The sequence below is a fragment of the Physcomitrium patens genome, chromosome 24 (genome assembly GCF_059467195.1).
Source record: "Physcomitrium patens ecotype Gransden chromosome 24, ASM5946719v1, whole genome shotgun sequence".
In the NCBI taxonomy this organism is placed as follows: Eukaryota; Viridiplantae; Streptophyta; class Bryopsida; order Funariales; family Funariaceae; genus Physcomitrium; species Physcomitrium patens.
Genome location: NC_143433.1, coordinates 5,603,133 through 5,615,547, shown reverse-complemented (window position 1 = coordinate 5,615,547; position 12,415 = coordinate 5,603,133).

Below are 12,415 nucleotides of genomic sequence, written 5' to 3'. Positions count from 1 at the left end.
TAATGTGATGAAGAAATCCAATAGAGGCACGTTATTAGAATAATATTGCTAGAAATGATTTTATAAAACACTCTTTGTAGAGATGGTGTCTAAGTTTGAAAGGGCTCTAAAAATTCTTCTAGGATAGAAAGGACTTAGCTACTAGGACTATGCTTTATTGAAAGTGATGATTAGGATTAACTTTTTCTATACAAATTTTGGTATATTATATGTTAGATATAATTACAAACATATTAGCAAGGAGATTGTAGAAGGTGTGACCATTCATATGAACAAGGATTCATACAATAGGGAACAAGACACATTGACAAGAGTGTACTTCCATACAATAATCAAGTACCATAAAAATCCTAAAAAATTATCTTAATTTAATTCTTTGCCTTGTGAATGTTGCCTATTCATATGCTTTAGTATATTCTTTAAGATTTGCTAAATTAAAAAATTAGAAGTAATCACATGATAGATACTATATCATCTATAAGGTCCCTACCTTGGAAATCCTCTTTCAAGACAATTTGCACCATACTCTACTTTTTTGGCTTCAAATTATATCCACATTGATTTTCAAATATCCTTGAATTTATTCAAAAAGATGCAAAAACCTTGTCTAGAGTTGCTTTGTTTGGATTTGCTTCTACTAGGCATCTTTTTAGAACAAAGTTGTAGAACTGGGTCTAGAAGAATTTAGTTGAATTTCTAGTAGAAGTTGTTAAAATGTGCATATTGTAGAAGGGTTACTTTGTTTTAGTTGTTGGTACCAAGCAAGGAGATAAGAAGCTTCTATAATTAAGCCTTCTCTAGTTTTGAATATATAAGATTTATTTCCATCCATAGCAACTACAATTCAAATGACTTCACTACAAAGAATTCATATGTCTTTTTCGATACACTTTCTTAGAGTAAATGACATCTAGTATAAAATCCAATCCATTAGTTATTCTAAAATTGATAAGATCATATGGATCAAGAAGTAAAAAGATTACTTGCATTAATCCTCTACTCTTCAAATCTGCATCCTTATTTCAAATGTGAAAAAAAATTCTATCATTGATTATACTCTTGGTACTTAATAGCCAAGAAAAAAATTGAAATCATTCTAGAATATGAAAAAAAATTCCTTGTCAATGTAATTATTGCATAAAACTAGAAGACAACAAAGAGAACTATATACATAAAAAATAAAAACAAAAAATCAAGAAAACGTTTAATCGTAAGAAAGCAGCAAAGCATTTAACAAAATTAAATGAGTCTATGTCTCGGATTGATAATTTGAATCAATCTTCAAATACGAAGGAAGCAACTGACATGGCTAAAATAAAAATTTCAAACTTCAAAGCTGCAATAGCTAATTTCATGGATTCCATGAAATATGTAGTGGTACTAGAATCCCATGGGCTCCTCTCCAATAAGATAAATTTTTTAATCATAGGCAAATATAGAAAATTATTTAAATTCCCTAACCATCGTACTTGAAAAAAACAATCTTTGACCACCAAAGATCCAATTTCCTTCAATTAACTAAAATATCATATATGACATACTTTAAACTTCCAAAATATATCAAAAGAGATAGAAAAAAGACAACAAATTTAGCGAATAATCCACATCACTAGAAATCAATCTCAACAAAGATATTTGAATACCTTGTTTGAAAAATTATATAGACCAAAGTTTTACTTTTCACTAACATGAAGCTCAACTTCAAAGATCTCCATAATCTGTGTTAGGAGCAACTCTAAGTTAACATACTATGTAATCTTAGTCTGAGAATTAAGGGTCTTACATAAAAAATATGTAAGACAATCACTTAGATTAATGAGTGATAGAAGTTAAATGAAAATAGCTATATTTTCCATATCTTAATCTTTATAGAAATCACTACTATAGATTACAATTTTTACTTTGATAAGGTACAATAGTAGTTGATGGATGCATAAGATCTCTCTATTTAGATACAACATGACTAAAAAAAGATATGAAAAGGAGAAATTTTTACTTACCATGTTAGCCCAATTTTAAAATATCAATATGAGCATATAGATAGATCAATGCAATCAATCTGCTATTAACTTGAAAGTTATTGATTACAGAGGGTGATTTGTATTGCAATTGTCTTGGACTCTATTAATTGCCCAGCATGAAGAAACTTGCACTGGATAATGAACCTACTTATCCATATCCAAGAATTCACTCCACTACCACAAAGGTATTACAAATGAAGGATAAGGTTCTTCCAAATATCCTTCAAACACACCATAGAGAATTTCCAAGCCACAAATATCTCTCTTCATTGCACTTACCTACTCAAATTCAAGTATAACAACTTCCAAGATAATTGGTTCTATTGATTGATATTATTATTTAAAAAACTTTATAATAAACTATAAATCATGTTATAATCAAACCAATGAAAATTATCTCTTGTGATAAATAATGAAAATTATCCAAGCTAGGAGATTAAATCCAAAGATACTCAAGTTGGAAATAATTGACAATATTTCTATGTAGATCCTTAAGAAAGACATAAATAATTACTATCTTCTTAAGACTTGGTACCTTAATATACAAAAAAAAGTAGAAAGTAGCAATTAGAAGTCAATAATTTTTTATATACTACAATACTTCAGAAGAGTGTCTATAAAGTGGCGCTTCGATATCTACTTCTATCACCTATACTTTCTATTCAAATATAATTTCTTAGAATATTTTTAATCTAAAGTTGACTTAATGCTATCTAAACTATACCATGTCTAATAATCTAATGATTCTAACCATTTGGAATGTCCAAAGAATATTTAATAAACAAATTGGAAGGATGAAATAGATGAAACTACAAGCTTGCCTTAAATCCATTTATTCCAAATTGGAATTAATCTTCTGACAAGAGTACAAGATGGAATAACCTGATTATGATAAAATAGGAATATTTGGCCTTTGCCAAGGAAATGCATTATAGAATGTAGTTAAGTTGAATGAACAAATTGATAGATATCATTGAAAAATAGTAATCCTTATTGCATCGACAGTCCACTATTAAGTTTTGAAATTCTAAGATATTAGTTTCAGGGCAAGTTCAATGGATGATTTTCAACTTTGATAAAAAACAAATATTTTTTAAATATCTATATTTTCAATCATAGAAAAGAAAGAGAGTCAAATTTGGAATATAATTAGTAGTAGACAATGTCCAATAGACTTTTTGGTAATAACCAATGACATGAATATTATAGAAAGAAAAAAAGACTATAGTGAAAATTCTCTCAAATATCTTAGTTTACAAAAACATGAAGCATGAGATTATTTTATACTCTAATTATAATTAAAAGACTTTTAGGCTTGCGATGATTTTAAATATCTTTTAAAAGAATAAAAATAATCTTTAAAAAATACTAAAAATATATTTTTTAAAAAAACAATAAAAAACCTTAAAAATAATAAAAATAGAAATTTTAAATAAATCTTAAATAAATTATACTTAAATCTTAATTTAATCCTAGTTAAAATCCTAATGGACCTTAATAAAATTCTAGGTCAAATTCTAATGAAATCCTAATAAGATCCTAAATCCTAAACTAATCTTAATGAATCCTAATAAATCCTAATAAATCCTAATAGAATCCTAAAACCTAAACCAATCCTAATGAATCCTAATAAAATCCTAGACAAATTCTAGATAAATCTTAATCAACTTTTAATCAAAATCTAATCATATCCTAATTAAATCTTAATCATATCCTAGTTAAATCCTAATAAAATCTAAATATAACTTAAATCCTAACCAAATCTTAGATCTTAAATCAATTATGAACTGAAAATCCTCCTTATCTAATTTAAGAAGAAAAATAACCATATAACAAGTTTGGAAGGTAGTAGGGATTAATTTTATAATTATTTTTATGATTGATTAATTAATCAAGCATTTGTAGTCCAAAAATTAGGATAATTTCCTTTCAAGTAATAGATCTAGATTTGACTCTTAGCAAACGTGCCAAAATGTGATCTAAAAATCCTTCTTATCTACTTTAAGAAGAAAAATAACTACACAACAAGTTTAGAAGATAGTAAGGGCCAATTTTGTGATTACTTTTATAGTTGGTTAATTAATCAAGTGACTATAGTTCCAACTTTCTAAATAATACCTTTCAAGAAATGATTACTAATTTATTTAACTTAGAATAAGTGATAAAAATAAAATAAGAGAAGAAAAGAATTAGATAGAAATAGCAAAATAGAAATAGCCAATTGAGAGAAAATGGATAAAGTAAAGTAACTAGATAGAAATAGCCCATCTAGATGAAAACCACATAATTGGATGGAAATAACGTAACTAAATGAAGACCATGTAATTGGATGAAAACTAGATGAAGACCACACAATTGAGTAGAGCAAGAGCAACAAAAGCAAAAAAACCTCCTAACTTCAAATCCTCATAACTTTTATATTTTAGCTCTAAATTTGATGATTCTTTTTCCCAACCTTATTAATTTTTTCTCTCCTAAAAAATGATCATATCTGAATATAAAAATAATTCTACTAACAGTGAACTCTAAGAGGACCAACAAAGAGATAAAACAACCAAATTATAACATAAGTTTATAACAAAAATAATATAATTTTTTGGTGCTTCAATGGGCCACCCTTGCCAAAGACTCAATTGAAAGGTGAGAGAAGAAGAACAAGGCTTTGAGAGGGCCTTATATATCCAAGCCCTTGAGCCATTTACCAATAATTATTGCTGCTGATAATTTGTAAGTAACGACTAATTTGAGAGCCTTTTTACTAATTAATCCATGTAAGTGGTACAACTAATATGCTACTTGATCTTATTCTAAGTAATTATAACTATGAACCAATGGTTTTCAAACCACTTCTTATTGTAAGATTGACATACACTCTCCATGATCTCCAACCAATGCTACTTATAGGAAGGACCAATGGTTGATATCTATTTATTATAATGTGATGATAAATCACCATGGATATGAATTAATGTATAGATTTTAATTCCTAATAATTTAATTAATCAAAATATATGCAAAACAAGTTATAACTTATTAGTAGAAATATTAATCTTTGAGAGGGATTTTTTAGAAGTGGATTTGATTTATTGTTGTGAGAATAATGGTTGAAGGGTAGAATAGCTCTTTATCTTCTTCTTTTATCATCACTTGTGGCTTTAAGAGTAAAGTAACTCTTTATCTTCTTCCTTTACTATCTCTTGTGGCTTGAAGAGTAGAGTAGTTCTTTATCTTTTTCTTTCACCATTTCTTGTGGCTTTAAGAGTAGAATAACTTCTCATCATTTTTTCACCTTAGTTCAATTATAATTAATTCCACCTTTCCTAATAATTTTATCTTAATTTTTTTTAGAATCTAACTTTTATAATTAGATTTTATTAGTACTAATTTAATAATCTAAGATATTGATTCATAATTTAGGCTAAAATTTCTATTTTTTTATAATAAATAAATAAATAATATAATATCTTATCAAAATATCAAAAATTGATTATATAAAATTTTAATGTATAATCTTAAGCTCACATCAATTCTAATCAATCTTTAATCGAATCCTAAATCTTAAACAAAACTCTTAACAATCCTATAGTAGAATAAAAATTCAGTAATAAATGATTGAATTATTGATTTTGACTCAAATTTTATACACCTTGTAATAATTAAATTAAAAAAAAGTATAATCTTTTTATAAAAGGTTGTATATACCAAATAGATGATAAAATCTAAAACTACTTAGATATTGACTGATCTCCTTCTTTAAGCTTAATGTTGATCTTTCCAAGCCAAAATCTCTTAATTCTACCATTAAATACGTCTTAAAATTCACATACATGTTGAAGATTAAGTCTACTATCCACACACATAAATTTCACTTCAATTTAATTGGCAAATTACTAAAGATATTAAAAACCTTAAAAATTCTATTTTTAAGACTAAAATCTACTTGAACTTTAATAACCTTCAATCTAATCATTTGATTACATTCAAATTTATAACATGTAATAAAAATAATTATAATTAAAAACCTACAAATTATCACATGTAGACGTACTACCAAACTTATAAAATTCTTTTGAATGCAAATTATTTTTTTATTTTACAAAACCAGATTCATTGAAAATAACATTAAAATTTTAAAATTCTCATAAAGTCATTACAAACTCAAATTATCCGAAATTAATATTCAAAAAAATCCTATGTAGTCTTCTTTCACATTCTACTCTTTCATTTAGAAAAGAATCTTAAAGTCACTGTAGGTGTATAATTTTGTGTCTTTGAGTTTGATTTCAATCTACGTTGACATCCAGTCGTCAACTTCTATTTATTTTTTAGAGGCATAAATGAGCTAAATTAAAATAAATAAAATAAAAAATTAATTTAGAATCATTTAAAAGTCTTAAAGTTAAGTTCTTTTTACAAAAGGCAATATTAAGAATAAAGTTTAGACTATCTTTCTATAATTTATCATTGCTTTTCCATTACAACTTTTTATTAGAATCTTTTATAATAATATCTATTTTATTTTTATTTTTCACTATATAGTCATATTACTACATGACATCTATCTTCTCTGAACTTGTGCATCTTTTGGTATGTACCAAATAATTCAAATCTTGTTTGATTCATATTATGCTCTTCATATCTTCATCCAATTCTTCTTCATTATTTTTGCTACTTAAGTCAAAATCATCCTTTTGTCTTAAAAGATTTAAATCTTTAATATATTTTTTTATATTTATTTTTATTTATCTTTGTTTGAATATCTTCACTTGCTTCTTTGTAACTAGTATTTTTAACCTTATTCCATCTAACTTTCATAATAAATAAGTTGCATTAACATGAACAATTATTATTACATATAGTCCAAACCATTGTTTAAAAAACTTTCATAAAATACTATATTGATTATCTAAGTTATTGTTACAGATCAAAATCCAATCACCTTCTTCAATTGTTTTAGGTTTCAATTGATATTGTTTATCAAATCATGCCTTATTTTGTAGCTTTATTTTTTTAAACCTTTATAATGATATTTTTACATCTTTCAATCTTTACTTAAGTTATTGGATTCTTATAGCTTAAAGTTCTTCTCTTATCAATTCATCTTTCTATGGTAGCATAATTGAAGTAAGTACTTTTTTTTAAATTGACATAATAGATTTTTGTCTTGTCATGAGTTCAATAGGCATAGAGTGACTCAAAAACTATTTTAATGTTAACATGTTTTGGAGAGAATGGTATATTATAGATGAAATATAGTGAATAATGACACGTGGTTTATATTAAAAATAAAGTATTCTTTTATAGCTACCAAATGAGTTGAGGTTGAAAATAATCAATTAGATAATTGTGGAGCTATGATCAATCCAATTTGGAACAATATTGAAACATTTTTTTTGAATGTGGTGTCCAATTACATATCACTACTTTGTAGGACCTCTTTTGGCCTTCATAACTACTTCCAACCTCCTAAGCATATATTTTTTTAAAGTTTTGGCATAAAATTACTTTAATATTATTCTATTTTGTAGCTATTCTTTTCTATAATTCTCAAACTTTTTTTGGTTTTAACTTCCAAATATTGAGCTAGTATTTGAGGTGCTTCCAAAGATATTCAATAGAATTAAGATCAAGAAATTGAGTAGGCTAATCCATTACTTTAATCCTATGATGATTAAACCACTTTCATGTTAATTTTGAGTTATCTTTGGGATTATTATCTTCTTGAAAAATCACTTCTTCTTCTTCTAAAATTCTAGATTTTCCAATGCTAAGAAGTAGGTTTTTTTTAAGAATTTCCACAAATTACTTAATATCTATCTTCCCTTCAACCTTTGCCATCCTTCCAACTCTATACTATTATCTTTCTATTTCCATGCTTAATTGTTTCTTGGATCTTCTCGACACGCAAGGAGTGACTTTTTTGTTTTTACACCTACTTTCTACCATCTGATCCAAATCTATTCATTTTTGTCTCATCTGACTAAATAACCTTCTTCCAATCTTCCATAGTCCTTTCCTTGTACTTTAGAGCAAAATCCAAGCATTATCTTTGATAGTGGATAGATAATAGTGCTTTTTTTTTCTTCACCATAGCTTTCATATTCTATTTCTTGAAAATATTTTGAATAGTTTGAATTGACATATGATTATTGATAATACTGTTAAAGTTTTTTGCAACTTCAATTGCATTTTCAACCTTCTTAGTGTTGATTTCACAAATGATTGTCCTTTCATCTTCTATAGTGAGCTTCTTTAGTCTATTTGATTTAAGGTTCTCCTTATTAAAAGTAATTTTTTTTTATTATCTTAAAAATAGTAACTTTACTGTATTGAAGTTCAAAACTAATTTGGCCATATTATTTTTGAGAATGGAAAAGAATAAAGGTGATATTGTCTTAGAGAAAGTGGAGAATAGGTCTTATAGTTGTTCAAAGAATTGTCAAGGATACAAGAATTTGACAAAGAAATATATCAAGATTAAAGACAAAGAATGATATTGATAGCAAAAGTGGTTCCAAAGACTCCTATTTATACTATATTGAAGATTATAGAAGTCTATGGTACTTTCTATGGATGTTTTTAGACGTCTAAAAAAGCTTCTAGAAGCCTATGGAATTTTTTAAAAGATTATAGAAGATTCTATAAATATCTAGAAGATTTTAAAAATTTATAGAAGATTCTAAAAGGTCCTAGAATGTGATAATTTGGAATATATCTATGCCAATAATTGTGATTAAGAATGGTACTTTTATAGCTGCTAATAAGTATTGATGATGTCATTAGATTAGTAATAATATTATCATAGTAAATCTAAAGATGATAGAATGCTGTAATATTGAGTAGTTGATAGAATCCAAAAATTAGACACCACATTCAAAAAATTATTTTAATACTATTCCAAATTAGATTGATCATAGCTCTACAATTATATAATGGATTCTTTTCAATATGGACTCATTTGGTAGTTGTAAAGGAGTAATTTATTTGCTATACAAACTATGTGTCATTATTCACTATAATTTATTTATAATACACTATTCTTTCTAAAATATGTCAATATTGAAATAATTTTTTGAATCATTGTATATCTCATAACTACACTATAAGTTATTCAATCAGTTCACAATGCAAATGGCAAAAGTCGAGACCATTTTTTAACCTTCCTATTACAAGCTTTAACTAATATTTTTATAATTGATGGGTAATTATGTTCACTTTTTGTATTTCTTTTAGGAACATAAGCAATAGTTAATGATAACTTAATTCCACAACTTTTAAAGAATTCACAAGTTTCTTTTACATTTAATTCTCTACAATGTGCAATGATTTTTTTTTATACATCCATGGTGGCAAATAATATCATCAAGCAAAAATCTACAAATTTCTTTTGTAAACTTTATTTTCAATGCTTTATCTTTTATTTGGTTTGATAAATCTTCATAAGTCAAGATTAAATATCTCATTTGCTATTATCCAATTGATATTATAATCAAATCAACAATCTATTTAAAATGAATATCCAAAGAATATATTGGATATAAGCTATCTCAATGTCATATATTAGAATATGTTTGATAAATTTTACATGATTTTACAAATAAAAGCACATCTCAATAGATATTTTTTTACCATTATCATTCTTTAAGTTTAGCAAAATTAGCCCAAATTTATTTTTATCCTATCCATAAATTATTATGAATTCTTTTAATAATTTATATTACTATTTCTTATTTTTTATGACTTGTTATGGCATTCTAATTTTTTTCTTTGGTATCTTCTATAAAAACCTTTTTTGAAGTAAAAATCCATATGCCTTATTCTTTATTCATTTAAATTTTTCTATAGACCAATTTTTTATTTAATCAAGATATGTAAATAATAACTAATATCCAATATTTTTCCTTCTTAAAGCTCTTCAAAAAATAACTTATCTTCCTTGCTAAGATATAATATTGAATAGAATTTTGATTTTACATCATTAACGTCTTCTACTCTCTTATCTTCTCTTTTATATCTTCCTCAAGATAACATATTTTCCATCAAATTGTCCTTTTTAGCTACATGCTTAAATTTTTGATTTAATAATTTAATATAAGTAATCTATTTTAGTATTTTAATATCTAATATTGAACAATTAATAATCATTCCAAGTAATGGCAAGTAATCTATTTCACTTACTATTATTATAGTAATCAAATAATTTTTTTAAGATTTTATAGCTGAAACAACCTTTTATAGTTTTCTTTTGACTTAAAAATATGCACGTTGATAAGTACTTAAAACTTTAGCTTCAAATCAAAGTGTAAATCTGTTTCCACTAAAATCATCTTAATCCATAATCCATTCAATAGTAATAAGACTAATGTCTGTAGTAAGTATTACTTGTCTATTACACTCATAATCAATTCTTTTTGAAATTAGAGGTATCAATAATAACACTTTTAGCTTTTGAATAGCTTTAGTATACTTTCTTTTCCATTTAAATTAACAATATTTATATAATAATTCATACAAAAGATCTATTATATGAGTATAATGAGGAATCCATATATAATAAAATATATTAGCTTTTAAAAACTTGCATACTTCTATTAAAGAGTCATATGTATCCTTCATCCTTCTAATCCTATGAAATTTGCTTGGATCTAGTTTTTTTTTATAAAATCTATACAAATGCCCAACAATGACAACATCTTATATTCCAAATGTAGATTTTGCTTCTAAAAGTATAAGATCAACTTCTTTAAGTCAAGTTAAAATCTTTTTATAATCTTCTATATATTCAATAATATACTTGCAACAACCCCTTTCATCTAAAGTCTCATTTTTTTTCCTACTTTCCATCATTTGATAGGAATATCATCTAAAAATGATATAGTTTTTTTTAGATCATAGAAGCAATAACATTAGGATCATAAAAGCAATAAAATTAGGATCCATACATCCTATTTCATGAGATCCAAAAATAAACTTTATACACCTTGTGACAACTAAGTTAATAACAAGTACAATTTTTTTGAAGAAGATTATATATACCAAATAAATGATAAATCCTAAAATCTGCTTGGATATTGATTATCCTCTTTTTGAAATCTTAATTCTCATCTCTTTGACTCAAAATTTCTTCACTCCATTGTTAAATACCTTTTAGAATTTACATATATGTTGAAAATCAAGTATACTATCTATATACAAAAATTTCACTTCAATCCAATAAATACATTTCTAAAGATCTTAAAAACCTTCACTGACCTTTAAAACCCTATTTCTAATATTCCAACTCACTTAAACTTCAACAAACTTTAATCTAATTATTTGATTGTGCTCAAATTTATAATATATAATAAAAAAAAACTATAATCATAAATCTACAAATTATCACATGTAGATCTTCTATCAAACTTATAAAATAATTTCAAATATATATATATATATATATATATATATATATATATATATTTTTAAATTTTACAAAACTAAATTCACCAAAAACAACATTAACTTTGGAAAGCTTTTATGAATTCATTACAAATTCAAATTGTCAAAAATAAATATTCAAAAAAATCTTATAAAGTCTTCTTTTACATTTTAATCTTTGATTTAGAAAAGAACCTTGGAATTGCTATAGAAGTTCAATTTTTTGCCTTGGAGTCTGATTTCAATCCAAGTTGGTAACTTCTCCTCTTTGAGTATCAATTTTTTATAATTTGAGGTTATTTTTTTAATCTATTATTAATTCTCTTCTAAACATGTCTATATTAATTTTTTTATCTCATTTTCTTTGATTTGGCTTATATTGGTAGCTTGTGGTATGTGAGGATATATTTTATATTTTTTACTTCAATATGGTGTTTAAAATCATCCAAGTAGATTAAGAACCTTATATGGCCATCAAATCTTATTCTATTTTTTTTAATGGCTCCTAAGATGATAAAACTTAATTTTATCAAGGTCTTAAAATCTTTTCTAAAAATTCCTAAAATATCCTAAATAAATTTCAAATAAATTCTAAAAAATCTTATAATATTTTTATAATATTAATATCTATCTAAGGCTATATTTTTTTACTTTTTTAATTTTTTTATAGTGATAAAAATATTTTAAATCTACCAAATATCCTATTATTAATATAACTAATTAAAAAGAGATGAAGTTCTTTTTTATGCTTCTTTTAATCACTAATTATTCATTGATAGTATTTTTATAATTAATTTATATATATAAGAGGCCAATAAAGACATTGGTCTTAATAATTAATCTTTAATACTTAATAATAAATAGAAATACTAAATCAACTAAGATAATTGTCTCTAAGATTTATTAAGATTCTATTTATTTTTATTTTTTAATAAGATATTTGTAACTTATAAATACTTTTAAATTCTAATAAATTC